Genomic DNA, 17,268 nt, shown 5'->3' with positions numbered 1-17,268 from the left:
AAAGACGGAACAAAAACTTTAGGATTGTTCAGTGGGAGACAGATTGATCCTTTGATAGACTTGTCTGTGTGAGACAAATTTGTTTATTTTCAAAGCCTGCGATTTTGGGTCGTAGCAACTCTTAGTTGTGGGTGAGATCAGCTAAGGGAATCAAGTGCGAAGTATCCTGCTTGGATCAGAGGCGTAGGGAGTATAAATGTACCTTGGATCAGTGGGAGACTGATTTGGGTTCAACTACAGTCCAGTTCGAAGTTAGCTTGGAGTAGGCTAGTGTCTGTAGCGGCTTAATACAGTGTGTGTTCAATCTGGACTAGCTTGGAGTAGGCTAAATTTGTTTTTCTGCATTTGCGGTTTCCTCGTTAACAAAATTTCTGGTGTCTGTGTTATTTCAATTTCCGCATTATATTGTTTTATCTTTATAATTGAAATAATACATGTTATGCGTTAGATCAATCAATTGGAGAATTCGACCTAACGATTGTTGGTTGATATTGATTGGCACTTGGATATTGGTCTTTGGTACCATCCAAGTTGTTCCTTGTATTTGATTAGTACTCACGGTTTCTGTTTGAGGAAATCAAATCAAGAGAGAGATATAAACTCGTTGATATACTTTTAATTGACTGAGTCTTGTTGATTCTCTTAAAAGTATATTCCACTTTGTCCATACAGATTGCTAAGCGAAATATTGGGTGGTGTTGTCAGACCCCCGCTTTTTCATAAACGGATTCACTTCCTTCATCATGGAAGCATAATGTCTAATGGTTACACGTTACTCCATTCTTCCACCACTCAATCGTTTCCACTTCCTAAGAGACTAGGGTACGTTTCAATATGACTTGTATAAATAGACTTCACCTATTTTCACCAAACAACAAGTTTGGTCGGCAACAACATAGTATCCAAAAATCACCAAGAACTGATAGCTTTTCACTCTGCAAGCCAGTTCCATTTTCTGATACAAGTCATAAAACAAGCCACATCTTCAGAATTAACCATTCTGGTCTCAATACTCTCTTCGCTTCCCTCCCTAAGACAAACCCTTCTCCTTCACTTTGTGACCGAAGCAAGCCTGGAACGACCATTTCTTGGTTTAGGCCAAGATTGTACAGATTGATCTCTCGAATCAAAAGTACTCCCGTGCAGTGCATTGTTTAGGGTTTAGATTCGTTTCTCATCCACACACACAAAATTACCAAAATCAGCAGAAACAGTTTTCACCCACAAACAATTGGCGACCACAGTGGGAGGTTAATCTCTCGGTTGCAAATTCAACTCTCAATTCCATCATCCTACTAGTGAATGCAATGCTTTGAAGCACATCGTCCAAGAAAAGATGGATTCAAGAGAATTACGTCTGGGGACTAGAGATTCTCCGCCTTACCGTGGATGAATATAAATATGTTCCACATACAATAAAGAATGACTGGGGACTTCCCGCCGCAAGGATGGCGTCACACGAAAACTCGGATTTACGCCCTTAAGATTCAGTTTTGGTGAAAGACCCTAAAGCGAGTAAGTTTTGTCAGACAATGTTTACACAACCTATTATTTTGGATTTATTGGAGGTATACACAGGCATCGTATTGACAGTGGAAACCGATAACCCAATCGCCCCAAGATTTCACATCATATCATATTTTCTCTTTTCATGCAACATTCACGGATTCACAATTTTTCTAGAATAATTGTACTTCTCACATTCATAATTCGGATTCCAACATATCAATTGATCCAAGTTCCATCGTTCCAAGAATAATAATCCATTCCAAAAATAACCCAAAACTCTTATAAGAAACAATCATCTATCGATCCAAAAAACCTGAAAATCAAGACCATGAAAGAGGCTTCTCTTGCCTTTCAAAAAAAAACATAAGAAAAGGAGGTTCAAAAAAAATAAAAGCATTTAAGGGAAATTTTCCAACAAAAACCCGTTCTTCTTGGAGAGAGCATCCTTCATTTCTGAAGAGCATCCTGCTTCAACTTCAACTCCTGGGATAACCTCTCGACTTCCGCCTCATGATGGTTAATAAAATCCGCGGAAGGGACTCCATCCATTTCAGTCTGCAACTTTTGAATTTTGGAAAATCCTTCACAGAACCAGGAAGCATTAAACTCAAAGTTCACACACATATCCGATGGAATTCCCAGCTTTTGACTACATCTCCAGAAACAGTGTGTCCAGTTACGCCACACATGTCATGGATTGAAGATAAGGTTTCCTCCACGCGCTTAACCAATGCAAAGCGACTATCAACCTTCCTGGTCGTGGCAATGTGCCTAAACCTTTTCTATATCTTGGTATATAGCTCCGCATACTTCGCTGGCATACCGAATCCTCCAATCAACATGTGACCCTCAAAAGGGGCCTCAAATGGAGGATCGAAAACGACACATGCGGCTGGATGTGCAACTAGCAAAGATTCTATGGGAACAATCACGCTCGTCGTCACGACAACGTTTTCCGCCATCGGAGATACAACAACATCTTCATGATGATCAACCTCCATCTCCAGATTACCAGTGGGTACGGTTTCCATGATTGGAGACACCGTTACATCTTCATTGTCGCGGATCTCCATCTCGGAGTTATTTTCAGAAGCAGCCTCTTCCTGTAAATATCACTAATTGAGCATTTATCCATTAACTATGAAACTAAGCAATCACCTATATTTTTGTGTATTCTTTTGAACCATCCTCTTAAATTTACCAGTTTTTGGGTAATTTTTCCCAATCCCAGTGGGCCCTCAGATGAGTCGGTGGGTCTCCCACACATTTTCTTACTTGGATTATTTATTTATTTGGGCCTTCAAACTCGGTGCTGCGCTCTGAAGTACTTTTCCCATCACCGTCGGACTCCGAGATTTCCTCTTCTTCATCTTCCTCTTCACTGCTGAGACGCTCAGTATCGCCAGACTTTTCTTTAGAAGGCGCCACCTTTTGGCCACGTGCAAGTCTGGTGAAGGCGTTTATCTTGTTGAGACCCTGAGTCAAAAGGGAAGAGATGTTCAGTGGCAACAATTCAGAATATTTATGCAATACAACCAAACCAGGAAGAAAATCATACATACTTGCATTTCAGAAGAACTAAAAGTCACAAGGGCCGTCGAAGCCGATCATATGCCGCCCGCACGACTTTTCGACCTTCTCTCTTTTTCCTGGGGACTGTCAGATTTCCTCTTACCCGAAGAAGGCGACCTCAACAATCCGTGATTTGCTAGAGCTTTAGGAGAAGGCTTGCCGCGTGGAACTGTCACAACAACTTGCACAAATCAATGAATAACGAGGAACTCTTCCTGCCAGAAAACATTATATTTGGGTGTTGTCACTGGTTTCCATTCTGGGAGCAGAATAGGAAGGCTTTTATGGGGCACAAAGACACGGCTATTGAAGACGGCTGGCAACAGTTATTTTGGAGCCGTGAATGGATGGCGAAATGGAACCCCCTGACCAAAGCCCATATGACGAGCGGCCCGGTCAATGTTGTAAGGAACCACTTCACAAGATCCTATGAAAAAACATGGCACATATCCAGGAATGTAGCTTCGCATAAACACGGTTTCTCCAATACTCATGTTATCTTCGGCAGAATGCAACGTCATGTTCGAGGCAGAAGTAAAAGTGCTCGGCTGAACTATAGACGTGTGGACTGGAGATCAAGGACGAAAATCAACTCTATGCATGTTGTCAAGAAAATCAATGAGCTTTGAGCCAGGTTTTGGACGCTTCTCCAACCAACAGAGTATCCTGGAGCCGTCATGTGTATCAGGGAATGAGGTTCTCGGTTTAGGAGCGTAATATTTGAAATGTTCCCACAACCATGATTGGAGAAAGGCGACATGGACATACGATTCTACTTTCATATACCCATTAGAGACATACATGTCTGCTATTAATTGATCCAGATGGGTGTACAAAGAGCGAAGGAACAAACTGCCAATGGGAAGAGCAATGCTTTTCGCTGATTTGATGGAGAATTTGATGAGCTTCTTCCTTATCTCCTTCTTGCCAGAGTCATCATCAAAAATGTCCCTGGATAACCACAGAGCTAAAAATGCAGCAACATGGAGTGTATCATCTAGCACCTGATCCGTCTCTGGCTCATTAGGAAACCATTCGGACACCCACCAGTTATAGAAGCACTTTTCTTCATAATGCTTCCGAACATATTCTGTTGATTTCGTGACCAAAGTAGCATGCATTTTTCCTCAGACAAGAAAATTTCAAGATTCCCCATTATTAGAAGACTCAACAGAACGGCTACGCTTTCCAAAGTAATGGTCATCTTGCTCCATCTACATATAGCTGTGTGAGTTTCCTGACACCATCTGGAGATGAAAGTAATCAAACCTGCAACATCCTTTCTGATTTGAAGTGTAGCAGACGCCATAGCAACATTCATGATTTACGCTCCGGTCAGACTAGCCTTTACATGGTCTTGGGCTATCATGAATTTCATCCATTTATCGTAAGAACGCAATGGACTATGGAAGATTTTGAAGTCTATGGGAGAAGCCGTATACTCTCTCTTCTGAAGGAAAAACCTCATTATACTCCCTGGATAGACTGATTGGACTTCTCCATCATTCTCTGAATTAGTCAGGAGAGTTGCCACGAATTTGGTATGGGTCCTCGTAATTGTAGCATATTTCGTAAAGAACTCATCATCTGTGTTTGGCTTGGAGTTATTAGCATCTCTCGATGCGGCGGCAGAACTGCTTTCAGGTGACATCTTAATAGAATTCCTTACGATGCTTTTACTTTCGAAGTAATTACAACGGAGCAAAGCAAAAAGGTTACTACTTTGAAGAAAACCGTGCGTGGAAATTTTGTAAAACATCTGGGTACAACAATCAAGAGTCAACAACAAATTTTCTGCAGGAAAATTTTACTTTGGCCTCATGTCATGATGCTCACGACTAAAAGGAATGGGGACTAACACCTGCTCCAACGGGATACATGTGATGCCGCAGGAAAATATGCTTTTGGCCGAAACCAGAGAATACCGCGGAAACATGCCTTTGGCCTAAACCATACAACGCCGTAAAGAAACCCTACATCTAGGTTTTATGAAAGAGGGAGCGAACATAGTCGTACACGCTTACCTAACATAATGATTGGTTTTGTTGTTGTTCATGCCGTGGATAACGTTGCTACAATACTACTAGCGAAGAGGAATCATTCATATCGAAAGTATTTTTACAAGTTCATGGAGGTCATGCCTATGGCTAGGGTTTACACCAACACGAGCAAACAAAAGGGAAGAAACGTTGGAACACATACCTGAAATATGCTTGCCTGCTTTTACTGCTACTGTTCTTTCCAACGCTCAAGAATGATACACCTTAGATGCGGAGACGAAGCCAAAACCAACGATAGCAAATAAGAAGATGGGAACGTCTTTTATATGCATAACCTTTTTTGGAGTTTGAGTAGAAGAAGGTTTCCCTTTTTGGGCCATGTGCGGAAGAAGGGAACTTGGCCCGTGGTGCCACAACGCTCCAAGCGCCAATCTCCACGACCGAGCCAGCGCCGCGCCAACTCTAAACATCAGCGCTCCAAATCCCAAGCCAGCAGCGTCATCATCACCATTCTATGGCCAAGGTTGCAGCGCCATCTTCGCCATTCCGCGGTTAAGCCAGCATCATCATCATCACCGATCCGTGGCCAAGGTTGCAGCGCCATCTTCGCCCTTCCGTGCAGTGCCAGCATCAACATTTCGTGACCGAAGTTGCAGCGCCAACGCCAGCACCATATGGTCAAAAATACGCCGCCAATACGAGGATCATGGACTCCTCATGTCTCCGACCAAAGGTTAGTCGAATTTTTCCTGACAATCTCTTCATGACTCGCCCTTTCGATTTTACCCTTGTCTGTCACCATCTTATGCTTACCCCGCAACAATGTCACTGTTACGAGCTAAACAGGGGACTTAATGTTGATGGTGGTTTTTAGTTCAGGGCTAAATTTGTAAAACCCTGCATTTAATGTGCCGTCACACTGCAAAGAAACGGAGCCATGTAAAGTGACGAGTGTTCAACCTCTTCAATGGCACATTTATTGAGCAACTCAATATATATATACGAAATTTACCCAGAATGGTGCATGTAGCAATAATCCCGTAAATTTTGGCTCCTTGCCTATATTCACTTAATATAAGTTTCTTTGAATGCTTTCTGTGCTATGTTCCCCGGCTGAACCCTTAATGTTGATATATCATGACTATTTATGTTCACTCGCAGCAGAGTAACACGAATTTCCAAGTATCAAGGATAAGGTCTTTGCATAAGGTATTCAATCAGAAAGCATACTGCTCTCTGGAAATGAGATTAAAAGAACTCTGCGTCAATACATATAATTCAATCAATTACCCTGACTAATTTGCAAAAGTTAGGGTTTTGCGCCTTGCGTAGTATATCAGACCTTGCTTGTCGAAATTAAGCCTAGACGAACCAGGTAATTAATTCGCCATGAATTAGTAGGTACAAAATCCTACCCAAAAAAAGAAAACAAGAAGTAAAAGAGCCGCAAAATAGGAACAACAACAAAGTGAGGCGTGGCCATGCCTTAGGCCAGCCGGCGCCACTTGCCATTGGTCATGCCCCATGCTACCTAACCGGCCCTATTTCCCTCGGCCAATCATGTCCCTTAAACCCACCACAAAAACACATAAGTTGTGGTTGGGCCCATACTTGCCGGCCCTATTTCCCATCGACCAATCAGGTCGCTTTAAACTTGCCACACTTATACCAGAAGTGTGGCCACGCCCATGTTTTGGTCGACCCTCTCTTTCGACCAATCAGGTTGCTCAAAACCTGCCATAGTATTAAAAAGAGATATAAAAATTGGCTTCCCAAAAGTTGCGCCAATGCGCTAACTAACATGCCAAACGTGCATGCCCAACATGCCAGACGTTCCACTTTGCCACAAAAACATGCCGAACGTGGCAACATACGATAAATAGTGCACTTACGTGCCAACCCATCTTCTGTCTGTGGCCAACGCCATAATAGACTTCAATGTGGTTATCCTAACCAGAAACACGACCCCGCATGGTCGAAACCCTAATTTCCAGTGGTGGTGCAAAATATGCCACTTCGGGCCCACAACATGCCATGAGCCATGTGAGACCCAGGAAACCCTAAAAAAGACGCCATATCATAGCCACCCGTGGTAATCCTTACTCTTGTGGACGATTCCACATGATGTCCTGTCTATGGTTCCTTTGGAGTGGCTATGGAACCATTTGCACAAAACGCCGATACGCCACGACCACATGCCACATGCCGCATGCACTAATTAGGGATTTGGCACGCCAAACTCTAATTTAGGAAAAGTTTCTACACCAACCAAGACAAATAACGTTTCCCAGAGCATTGGGATTGATGTGGAAACAAGGCCAATGTTTCCAGAGCCATATTTGGTTCTAACACCAATATGCCAAAACAATTGCCACGGCTACGCCACTGGCATGCCGCTATGCCATGGATACGCCAGGCGCCACTATGCCAATGGCTCCACTTTGCTATACGACAAGATATGACCATAATTAATGGCCATCCTTCCTCATGAGATGCAATCTCAGCCATCCAAGTTCGCCACCGAACTGACAGACTTGCGGTAAGTTTTAGGAAACCAGGCGCCTAAATCTAGTGGCCATGGCTACGCCAGGCGTCACTTACACCACCGTGCCATTGGCATGCACGATTTATGCCAGTCATGCCGCAGTGCCACTAGCATACACCAAAAACACCAATGTGCCATTACCAGGCGCCAACAGAAGGTAGCCATAATCAACGACTACCCTTCCTCATGAGGTGCGATCTCAACCATCCAAGTTCTCCACCGGACTGACCGGCTTGTGGCGAGTTTTAGGCGACCAGCCGAGATAAACCTAATAACACCACATGATATTTTTCCTGCGGAAAGTCTCTTGACTTTGACTTGCCACCCGTAGAAAACTACTACATGTTTTCCACGAAAACACTCGAGACATCAAACATGTCCCAAAACTGGGGGATACTCATCAAGGTATTGGTCTGGCGGTTTACAACGTGCGGCGTGCAATACGCCCGTTACAAGAAAGTTTCATGAAGCGGGACAATTAGTGATGGTAAAAAGTAACTGTGTAAACGGATTCACTTCCTTCATCATGGAAGCATAATGTCTGATGGTTACACGTTACTCTATTCTTCCACCACTCAATCGTTTCCACTTCCTACGAAACCAGGGTACGTTTCAATATGACTTGTATAAATAGGCTTCACCTATTTTCACCAAACAACAAGTTTGGTCGGCAACAACATAGTATCCAGAAATCACCAAGAACGGATAGATTTTCACTCCGCAAGACAGTTCCACTTTCTGATATAAGTCATAAAAAAAGCCACATCTTCAGAATTAACCATTCTGGTCTCTACACTCTCTTCGCTTCCCTCCCTAAGACCAACCCTTCTCCATCACTTTGTGACCGAAGCAATCCTGGAACGACCATTTCTTGGTTTAGGCCAGGATGTGCAGATTGATCTCTCGAATCAAAAGTACTCCCGTGCAGTGCATTGTTTAGGGTTTAGATTCGTTTCTCATCCGCACACCAAAAATTACCAAAATCAGCAGAAACAGTTTTCACCCACAAACAAGGAGATACTCTGGAGGTGTACAAATCCCTAATAATATTAAAAAGTGAAGGTACAATTAAGGGGTTTCACCTTAACATTTGCAAGACTGAGCTTTTTTGGCCAGACATTAATCCTGGAAGCTTAGCTAAAAGTGTTATTTCCAATAATATTAACAGACCAGTTGGTGGGGTAAAATCTCTAGGAGGTCTTGTGAGTTTAAACACCCATTTCAGTAGCAACATAATCATGGGAAGGGTGAACAAAACCATTCACCTTATGGATGTTGTCAACAAGGTACATGACCCACAGGCTGAAGTTTTTCTTCTACACAAATGCGCGGGAGTTCTCGAATGTAGTTCACCATGAAAAACAAGCTATCCATATTGCAATAACAAAAGGACATGTGAAAAACAAATGATTTATATCTTCTGCCCGATGAGTATTACAGAGGAAACAAATATCATCATTATCAGTTGTATGATGTAAATTAGCCTTAACAGGTAGTGCATTATGTATAACCTTCCACTTAAAAATATGCAACTTCAATGGAATTTTTAACTTCCATAACTTCAACCAATAACTCTTGTTTAAGGAAAGGGTGTTTTTGGAGAGTTAATATTACATAAATGGTGATAAGTTGAAGCAGTTGAGAATACACAAGTTGAAGACAAAGGCCATATTAACTTATCATGTGATTGCAGATTTAAGGGGATAGTTAAGATAGAGTGCACCTGAAGAGGAGTGAATAATTGATGAAGAAGTTGAACATTCCATTCAGCCATATCTGAAATGATAAGTTGAGATGACCATTGAATATCATTAGTGTTAAGATCATTCCAAGAAAATAAAGCCGATGTTTCACTTGGGATCCAATTGTGTTTCCGTATATTGATAGTTGAGTCAACACCCACCTGCCACTTACTGAACTGCTGAACAATTTGAATATCACTCATAATGTTTTGTCAAATCCAACTAGAGTTTTTGTTATCAATGGAGGTTGATGTTTGAGATCATGATAAGGAAAATATTTTGACTTTAACAAAAAAGAGAGTTCTTTTTTTTATTGATTCGATTACAATCGTTTTTCCTCCTCCTGTTTTTTCCTCTTTTTCCCATATTTATACAATTGTGCCCATTTGCATTTGGATGTTCTAGAACCTTCTACTTGGATCGTGGATACGTGTTGGCGGAAACGAACTGGCGAAATGGGCTGTTGGGCATGGGCCAAAATTGATCTTTGATATTGGCGCCCCAATATCATGGTACAAAAAATCTCTTTCTCTCACAATCAAAATGTTACATATAAGGAGTCTGTGAACCTGATATAACCGTGAGAGTACTTGGACAATTCCAAATATCAATATCCAAGTTCAATCGTGTCGTATCCAAATAACCGGATCGGAATTCTGCCAAGTATGAAACTTGTTGTATATATATATATATATATATATATATATATATATATATATATATATATATATATATATATATATATATATTCAAGATACAAATTCTTTTAATCAGTCACAATCAAGATGGACGTATCTACTATGATTGATTACGTATTACTTGTGATAATCCAATTACAAAGATAAACAATATAATGCAGAAAAGAAAAAACACAAGACACTAGAAGTTTCGTTAATGAGGAAATCGCAACTGCATAAAAAACCTGGGACCTCGTCCAAATTTGAACATCGAACTGTATTAAGCTGCTACAGACACTACGCTACTATCAGAACTTTGGACTGAAATATAGTTGAGACTGAATCCACCCTCCAAGCAATCCAGTTGTAGTCACGCTCCTTACGTCTCTTGAACCTTGCAAGGTTCTACGCAATTGATTCCCTTCGCTGACGTCCTTTACAGCCTAGGAGTTGCAACCTAAGTGAAAACTTTTGATACCAATCTGCCTCTAACAGATAAGCCTATTTGATTTCCATATATATCATGAGATCAAGGTGGGGAAATCTGTTTGCAGTAGCAAAGCTAGTAAACCTCATAAATCCGGTACTTATGACTCCTGAAGAGCAGCCTAGATTATTAACCACCTCACAAGAATAATCTTATACGAATTCAATTAAGAATCGTTATCAGATATCTATCTTGTGGAATCACAAAGTTTAAGTCGAAGAGAACTTTGCATTTTCTATCTATCTCGCCTGAAAGAGATTACGAAAACCTCGGTAACATAAAAGCAAGATCAGGATATACGAACTATCAAGGTAAAAGATAGTCGGACCTGGCTTCCCGAATCCCTAAGTGAAGTCTTTAATTCGTTAACCCAATGATGTTTCTCAGAGGACGACTTTATCATACAACTAGGATACACGAAAGTGCCAGGGGTTGAATTTCCCATTTGTTTAAGTCTCCCTACTAAAGACTTTGAAGATCGAAGGTCGCTTAAGGTTCAAGATAAGGTAGCTTCGGAATCAAGCATACACTTTCTATGTTTAGATGAAAAACTGGTTAGGGTTTCACGTTAGCATGTGAGAAATTCGATTTGAAATCACATAGTAGATTTTTTTTTTATATCACATAGTAGAATATACAGTATGGTCAGCCATAACCGAACCATGTATAATGATAGTTCATGGTCGGTTAACCATTTAAACCATCAGATTAGTCGTATTCATTTAACACTCTAGACTTTAATCTGAATGCACAATCACAAGTGAATAAGTGATCAAATATGTCTTATAGGTGTTTTCCATAGTTAATGAAATGCCAAACATATCATAGAATATAGTTTGAATGCATTTGAAAATATTCATCAAGGATAATATGTATACCGGGAATGTGTACCAACCCAATTCGTGAACTCAGACTTCCTATGTACGTATATCGGGTATGTGTACCCTTAAAGGCAATTTTTCAGACATACTATTTTGGTACGCATACTAGGTACATGTACCTGTAAGTCAGATTCTGAACTCAGACTATTTTTGTATGCGCACTAGAAAATGACCTGTGCTGTAAAGGCCCGGGCTTTGAGTTGTTGTTACTAATTAATCTGACCTTACTGATTCATTCAAACACCATCGTTCTTATTTCCACCCAAGTATAATCCCTGGTTAAGAAACCATGTTGTTGCATAGGGGCATAGGGGCGAAGCCAACTTAAAGCATTATGTGCAACCAAGCTGGTTCCCAAGTTTAATTTTTTTTACAAAATTAGGCTTGCAAGTCCATTTATATATGCTTGATTATACCTCTATCAAGTATCAAGTCTTTATTTGCTTCTCCATAGAAAGATTTGATAAGTCCATTAAAATGATCCACATCAATTTCTTCTTTCAATGCATTCCATGTAGTATCATCAATCCAAAAATAAATACATCGAATTCAAAATGATGGTGGTCATTAGTCATCCTAAGGCTTGTCCCAGAATTGGCTTCATCTGACTTTGCCTGACACAAAGCAAATTACCAAGTGTTGTCATGACTATGAATCATCTTGTAGTAAGTTTCGATACTGGAATTTCGATGGTTCCTAATTCCCTACTGACCATGTTATCACAACCAATGCCACAGGTAACTGAGACAACATCTTATAAGGTACATGTCAGTATACTAACATAAAGATGCCAGCAGAAGAATACATAGATAGACTTCCATACACCGATCAACCCATAGATTTCAATAAGATGTTTTCGCTTAGATAAATATAAGATTATAAATATAAGATGAAATACATCCAAAAATGAAGGAACTATCAGACTTTCCAAAAATAGAACTTCACAAATTCCAAATATATATGTTAAAAAGTTCAAAATTGAATCCAAAGAGTTGATGAATACCTCTAGGCTATTCTTCAAGTCTTTACTGAAGGCTGAAATCCATGACACAAGAAGAGTTTATCATCATTCAACTATCAATTGCAGCACGGTGTCCTGCGACTGACTTTCTGTTTAACGTGTTTCAAGTCAAGTAGTGGAAGCCGTTGATAAGTTTCTGCAATTAACTAATGATTTCTGAAATTCCGCAATGCAGTATATTAGCAAATCTTATATAAAAATAAGATGAATAATTGGTGTACAAACGGTCACTTCTGTTAAGAACCTTTATCAAACTCGAATAAATTCGACGGAAACAACCTGCGACTTTGAGTTACAAAGTTTGGCAAAAAAAAACTTTTCTCCAAGCAAACGAATCCCTTACATGCTCAATTAATATTTTAGATATTGAAACAAATGAATTGAAAATTAAAATAATTCCAGTCAGTTAATTGCTTAAGCAAACAAAGGGTCCTAGTTGCTAACACAACAAATGTTTGTTACACATTTGTAATTATTATCTCACGAACAGAAAACTTCAAGAAGCACAGTAAATATCCAACGATGTCTTGTAACCCAAATCATGTATCCATAAAAAACTCAAGATTTCCCTAAAAATTGGAGAGAGTTTAACAAATGGAGATCAAAATAAGGCTACAAATAGCTGGGAGGCAATACCTAAAGGAAAATGTAAGGAATCAGTGCAACTTGGTGGAGTGGAAAATTTTCAATGTTGTAAAATCGCCGAAGAAAAATTTGAGAATGGAGAAACAAAGACTCGCTTGTGTGAGGTAGTCATTAATGAAGCATAGAATTGTTGGTGGCAATTGGTGGTAAAATATAAGTAGCTCTTTCTTAATCTCCAAACCATAGGAGAAATAAAGACTCACCTAGGCTGTAGTGACGCAGGATGGTTAAATTTACTCCCATGTGCAGAAATATATAGGGGGACACATGAACATATAACAACAGTTGTTAAATTTTAGCATTTTAATTGGAGTGCAAAGAAATAGTAGTCTCGATTATTTACCTAATTGTTTTTTACATAGGACGATGAGATCATAACAACCACAGGTGTTTCCGATATTCCAATATTCCATGCGTGTCGTGTGCATATGGATGGGAAGATGAAGTGCAGAGCAAGCTTGTTAAAGGAATTAGAGCAGATATATATATATATCTTATATACAGTTCAAAGTTCAATTGTCGTTTATTTATCCTTACTTGGTAGGTATGCAGAAGTTGATATCCATTTGTGCCATGGCTTCAAGAGTGATTTCATAAGATTCTTCAACTACTATTATCATATTTCCGTCTGATCCGTCGTATACTTCCTCTAAAGATACTGCGAAATAGCTAGATCAAATTCGAGATTAAAAATCTAAGTGCCCAAAATCATTTCCTACATTTTAAAATTCTAACCGCAATAGATGAATATGAAAAAGCTCCGAGAAAAATAAAACCTGGTAAGCAAAACTAATGCTCGATTATAGGTGTTTTTTCTCGATGTTTCTCCTCTACCTCTTTCTTCAACATTTTGCAGCTGTTGGTTTTGAGGTTTGTCGTACAAATACAATCATTCATGTAGGTGTTAAGTTTGACCATCTCCTTCAAACACTGCTATCGTACACTATCTTTCAGTAAACAATAAAATAAACCCCATTAGATATGCAATTCTAATGAAGCAGGTCCAAAGTTGCAAATGAAGTAGGTCCAAGGTTGCAAATTAGAACTTTACTGTCTTAATTGTGCGCACCACCAGTTTTTGGACATTATATCCTAGCAAACATAGAAAGAAAATAATCAGTTCAACCAAAACTATCATAAACAGCCAAATTTCAAGAGTAATTTATAGATTTTTTGAGTTTAAGAATTGTCGAAATTAGTTCTCATGATAATAAAAGAAATGAGTAACCTTATCTACACATGAATAAGCTCAAGGCGAGACTACCGAATATTACATTTTTTTAAGAAGGGCTGCTTTTATCAGTTACCACAAAAGTAAAATTTTCAAACAAACATGTATGCCTCAATCAATTTTCAAACGAATTTAATGGACATAGTAATACAAATATAGGAGATTGAGTGTACTATTAGTCATGCTTTCTAGAATGCCTGGAATGAATAACATGTGCCAAAATGAGTGTACTATTTTCTGAATACATGGAACAGAAGTAGTGATTCTCTGTCTAGTGAATGAGCAAAATTTGTATAAATATACAACAGACAATTTAACGAATGTCTCGTAAATCTCAGTGACCTCAAACTGATTTCTCAGTGACCTCAAACTGATTTCTCCAACTTTTGTAAGCCAATAAAATTATATCTCGTGTTCATCAGCTGCAACAATTGTGAAGACCTGGAAACAGAACCATAAACCATAACTCAATTAATTAAAGAACAATAATACACTGCTCAAATTAGTAACACAGGGATCCATCCACATGGAATGGCATGAACACAATACTCTGTGATGGGTATTTCAATATTAGGAACATGACTAAAGATATCCACGCACCATAAACACACTTTTTAACCCAGATTTCACATTATTGGCACGGTTGAGGACCATATGCAACAATACGCCCTTAATTCTACCGGGTTACTTTTCTGCATAACAATCGCAAAAGGCGTTAAGAATTTATAACTAGTTGTCTCAACGAATCCATTACAAATATTGCTACTGGGGATTATGGATTACCTGATAACCCCAACGAGACAGAGAAGTCTGAAAGAACATTTCATATGCGAGACCGCACCAATTATATCATACTACTAACAGCGAAGAGACAAAACATCCACAATTCCTCTTTCTAAACCTAACATGCAAACATCATTATTAAATTAGTTAGAACCTTGAAGCAAACTTGCATAAAAAAAATTGAACTAAACAACAAAATCAAAGAAATTATTCAGAACAAACAAGATTATTACATCAAAAGTTGGTAGAAATAACTTGAACTGAACAACAAAATCAAAGAGATGATTCATAAAAAGTACCAAAACCATACCTAACAAAAATGCAGAAGACGAAATGCTCGGCCACAGTATTTCTCTGGATCGAAATTGGAATCAGTATATAAAAATGGAATCAGTACATGAAATTGATGAGCTGGATTTTGGTTGATTATCCCATGTTGCAGAGAAGTTTCCTAAATTGAAGCCCGTAAAGAATTGAGGAAATCTGTCTTCAAACTCTGATCTTGGTTATTCTTCTGGGTTTGATTCCATAAGAAGAAAAACCGTATAGGTGTGAATTCAAGGGTAACAGATGAGTTTATGAGCGGGGAAATAACAGTGCTATTAATACCATTAAATGGGATTATTAGAAGCGTAACAGTTGGGTTTATGAGCTTCACACACGCAGGGACGTTGGATTAGGGCATAAAAGAGGGAAGGACTTTCATCCGCGATTTGTCTCCCCAATTTTCCTGAGTTTTGAGAGCAACGAGAGTCGTCGATGGCTTGTAAACGCCCGTTAAAAACCGTTGGATTAGTCAAAAACTATTTGTTTTTGTAAGATAGATTGGGTACGTGTACCACAAGCCAATTCACGAACTCAAGTTGTTTTAGTACGCGTACTGGGTACGTGTACCATGAGCCGTTACTGAACGAGAGCTACGCCGGTATGTGAACTATATCTATGAATACCACTGATATGGAACCAATACAGTTAAGCTGGTACGTGTACTGTCCTGTATCCATATTTTCAGTAGTTCTATATCTCTCTTATAATCAATTCGAAACATTACCAAATAACATCAATGGCGAATATCATCGCTCGGGGTATTTTCAAATGATCAACTTGAGTCATGAATTTGTTCACAAACAATAAATTGTTCTTAACTAAATTCATCAAGTATATGAATGACTATTGCTTGAATCATATTTTGAGATTTCAACAAGACAAGCTTAACTCGAAACTTCTTATATGCAATGTTTAAAGTCCACATAGCCATACTACTTAGTCTCATAAAGATAGAATGGTGATCATGTGAGTAAATAGAATGGTTCGGTCTTCACATACCTTTTGTTGATGAAGTTCTCCAGATGTCTTCGGTTGATCTTCGTCTTCAATAGTTGATTCAGTGATGCCTGATACTCAACTGCACACTTATATTCCTAGTCTGATACTTGACTAAATGTAGACTATAAATCAAGATATAGTTTTGTGCGACTAAATTTGACAACAAGCTTGAGATATCAAAACTTGCGAGTTCGACCGAGCAGTGCTCTAACATCATCCATTAAAATTATCTCTTCAAGTGTTATTGCTTTAGCCAATACAGATACATTTTCAGAACTTAACCAAAAGCATCCAAGTGCACTGCCAGTACCACATGATATTTCTTATAATCCATTGAACTTGCTTCTATTACAACTGATGCCAAGGATGTTTTGGGTACAATTGAGAGTTTCCCTAAAGGCACCTCATGTGCAAGGGATGGACTAAGAACACATTATTTGTTAGATGCCCTGAGTTGAGCAGTTGTTGTTGTTACTGACATCCATTGCAGGTGTAATTAATCTGTGGTTAGCAGGTACATGCCCTACAAAATTAGGGGAATACATTGCTAGTGCCACTCAGACACCTCTAATGAAACCAGGAGGTAAATAGACCTATAGTTGTATGTACAACCTGGAGAAGGTTCTGTTAAAAAATAACAACAACATTCGTGGGTAAGCAAATGGCATGATATCTAGGAAATTACCAATTTGGGTTAGGTATAGGGGGTGAATGTATTCTCCACTCAGTTAAAAAAACTCTTAGAGACTAAAGGTAGTCACAACAACTTGACAATGATGCTCATTGACTTCAGTAATGCATTCAATATGGTAGATACAATTACAATGTTGAGAGAATCGAGACTCTGGT

The 17,268-nt window shown here is 39.2% G+C and overlaps 1 long non-coding RNA gene across 3 annotated transcripts; it reads right to left on the bottom strand.

Annotated features, from left to right (window-relative positions):
• Nucleotides 1-12,257: 12,257 nt before the first annotated feature.
• Nucleotides 12,258-15,731, bottom strand: LOC113353854. 3 transcript variants are annotated; one of them, XR_003361574.1, is made up of 5 exons: nt 15,404-15,731; nt 15,094-15,211; nt 14,911-15,002; nt 13,856-14,751; nt 12,258-13,748 (listed from the first exon to the last, which is right to left on the bottom strand). It is a non-coding gene; the product is annotated as an uncharacterized LOC113353854 (long non-coding RNA). The 3 variants fall into 3 exon arrangements; XR_003361573.1 differs by having other exon boundaries at nt 12,258-13,737; XR_003361572.1 differs by having other exon boundaries at nt 12,258-14,751.
• Between the last annotated feature and the right edge of the window lie 1,537 nt (nt 15,732-17,268).

The sequence above is a fragment of the Papaver somniferum genome, chromosome 2 (genome assembly GCF_003573695.1).
Source record: "Papaver somniferum cultivar HN1 chromosome 2, ASM357369v1, whole genome shotgun sequence".
Lineage (NCBI taxonomy): Eukaryota > Viridiplantae > Streptophyta > Magnoliopsida > Ranunculales > Papaveraceae > Papaver > Papaver somniferum.
Note: the sequence above shows the minus strand (reverse complement) of the source record. Positions and strands in the feature narration are given on the sequence as shown.